This window comes from Orycteropus afer, unplaced genomic scaffold (assembly GCF_000298275.1).
Source record: "Orycteropus afer afer isolate SDZICR_OR568_19922 unplaced genomic scaffold, OryAfe1.0 scaffold00080, whole genome shotgun sequence".
Lineage (NCBI taxonomy): Eukaryota > Metazoa > Chordata > Mammalia > Tubulidentata > Orycteropodidae > Orycteropus > Orycteropus afer.
This window is the reverse complement of record NW_006921667.1, coordinates 10,667,745-10,670,742: the sequence shown is the minus strand read 5'-3', so window position 1 is coordinate 10,670,742 and position 2,998 is coordinate 10,667,745.

The window sequence follows — 2,998 nt, the reverse complement described above, 5'->3', positions numbered from 1 at the left end:
TATATATATTTGCCTAGTATAGATATTCCACCACTCATGTGTCAGTTTGTCATACTGTAGTGGCTTACATGTTTCTGTGAGGTTAGAGGCTGTGCTACTGGTGTTTCAAATACCAGCATGGTCACCTGTGGAAGACAGGTTTTAGTGGAATCTAAGACAGCCTCAGAAGAAGGAAGAGGCCATCCACTTCTCAAAAGAATTGGCCATTAAAAACCTTATGAATAGCAGTGAAACACTGTCTGATACATTACTAGAAAATTCTATGAATATCTCTGAAACTGTCCAGGATAGTGCCAGAAGATGAGCCCCTCAAGTTGGAGCGCACTCAAAATACAACTGGGAAAGAGCTGCCTCCTCAAAGTAGAGTTGATCATAGTGATGTGGATGGAGAAAAACTTTCAGGACCTTCATTTGCTGATGTGGCACAACTCATAATGGGAAGAAACAGCTGCAAACAGCCATTAATGATCAGAACATGGAATGTACAAAGTATGAATCTAGGAAAATTGGAAGTTGTCAAAAAATTAAATAGAATGCATAAAGATTTATGTCCTAGGCATTAGTGGACTGAAATGGACTGGTTTTGGTCATTTTGAATCAGACAACCATAGGATCTTCTATGCTGGGCATGACATACTGAAGAGGAATGGCATGGCATTCATAGTCACACAAAAAAATTTCAAGATCTATCCTGAAGTACAATCATGTCAGTAATAGATAGCATAATATATATACACCTACAAGGAAGACCAGTTACTAGTATTCAAATTTATGATCCAACCACCAAAGCCAAAGACAAGGAAATTGAAGATCTTAACCAACTTCTGCAGTCTGAAGTTGACTAAACATGCAATCAAGATGTGTTGATTGTTACTGGTGATTGGAATGCAAAAGTTGGAAACAAGAATCACCAGTAGTTGGAAAATATAGCCTTGGTGATAGAAATGACACTAGAGATCACATGATAGAATTTTGCAAGACCAGTGACTTATTCATTGCAAATATCTTTTTTTCAACAACATAAATGGCAGTAATACACATGGACTTGACCAGATGGAATACATAGGAATCAGAGTGACTACACATGTGGAAAGAGGTGATGGAGAAGCTCAATATCTTCTGCTAAAACAAGACCAGGACTGTGGAACAGATCATCAACTGCTCATATGCAAGTTCAAATTGAAGCTGGAGACAATTAAAACAAGTCCATGACATTGGTTACATACCACCTGAATTTACAGACCATCTAAAAAACAGATTTAACACATTGAATACCAATGACTGAAAACTACAAATTTTGGGATAATATCAAGGACATCATACATGAAGAAAGCAGAGGGTCATTTAAAAGACAGGAAAGGAAAATAGATCAAAATGGATGTCAGAAGAGATTCTGAAACTTGCTCTTGAATAGAGAGTAGCTAAAGCAAATGGAAGAAATGACAAGATAAAAGAGCTGAACAGAAGATTTCAAAGAGCAATTCAAGAAGACAAAGTCGATTATTATAATGAAATGTGCAAAGACCTGGAGTTAGAAAACCAAAAGGGAAGTACATGCTCAGCATTTCTTAAACTGAAAGAATTGAAGAAAAAATTCAAGTGTCAAGTTGTAATACTGAAAGATGCTATGGTCAAAATATTGACTGATGCAGGAAACATCAAAAGAAGATGGAAGTAATACAGAGTCACTGTACCAAAAAGAATTGGTCAGTGTTCATCCATTTCAGGAGGTGGCATATGATCAAGAACCAATAGTATTGAAGAAAGAAGTCAAAGCTACACTGAAGGAATTGGCCATAAACAAGGCTCTAGGAATTGATGGCATACCCATTGAGATGTTTCAACAAATGAATGCTGCGCTGGAGGCACTTACTCATCTACTCCAAGAAATCTGGAATACAGCTACCTGACCAACTGACTGGAAGAGATATTTACCCATTTCAAAAAAAAAAATGATCCCACGGAATGTGGAAATTATCAAACATGTCATTAATATCACATGGAAGTCTTGCTGAAGATAAACAAAACATGTTTACAGCAATGCATTGACAGGGAACTTCCAGAAATACAAGCTGGATTCAGAAGAGGATGTGGGACGAGGGATATCATTGCCAATGTCAGATGGGTCTTGGCTGAAAACAAAGAATACCAGAAAAATGTTTACTTGTGTTGTATTGACTGTAAAAGCATTTGATTGTGTGGATCATGACAAATTATGGGTGACATTGCAAAGAATGAGAATTCTAAAACACTTAATTGTGCTCATAAGGAACCTGTACATAGGCCAGGAGGCTGTCTTTTGAACAGAACAAGGGGATACTGCAAGGGTAAAATCAGGAAGGGTATGTGTCAAGGTTGTATCCTTTCACCATACTTATTCTGTATGCTGACCAAATAATCTGAGAAGCTGGACTATATGAATAAGAACGCAGCCTCAGGATTGGAGGAAGACTCATTAACAACCTGTGATATGCAAATGACAGTCTTGCTTACTGACAATGAAGATGACTTGAAGCACTTACTGATAAAGAAAGACTACAGTCTGCAATATGGATTACACCTCAACATAAAATGAAAATCCTCACAACTGGATGAATAAGCAGCAGCATGATAAATGGAGAAAAGACTGAAGTTGTCAAAGATTTCACATTACTTGCTTCTACAATCAACACCAACGCAGACAGCAGTCACAAAATCAGACGTCATATTGCACTGGGTAAATCTTGTACAAAAGACTTCTTTAAAAGGCTGAGAAGCAAAGATGTCTCTTTGAAGACTAAGGTGTGACTGACCCAAGCCATAGTATATTCAGTCGCCTCATACGCATGTGAAAGAAGGACAGTGAATAAGGAAGACCGAAGAAGAGTTGATGCTTTTGTGTTGTGGTGTGACAAAGAATACTGCAAGTACCATGGACTGCCAGAAGAAGTAACAAATCTGTCCTGAAAGAAGTGCTTGGAAGGAAGACCAGGCAATCTTCTTCCGTAGTGATACTGCC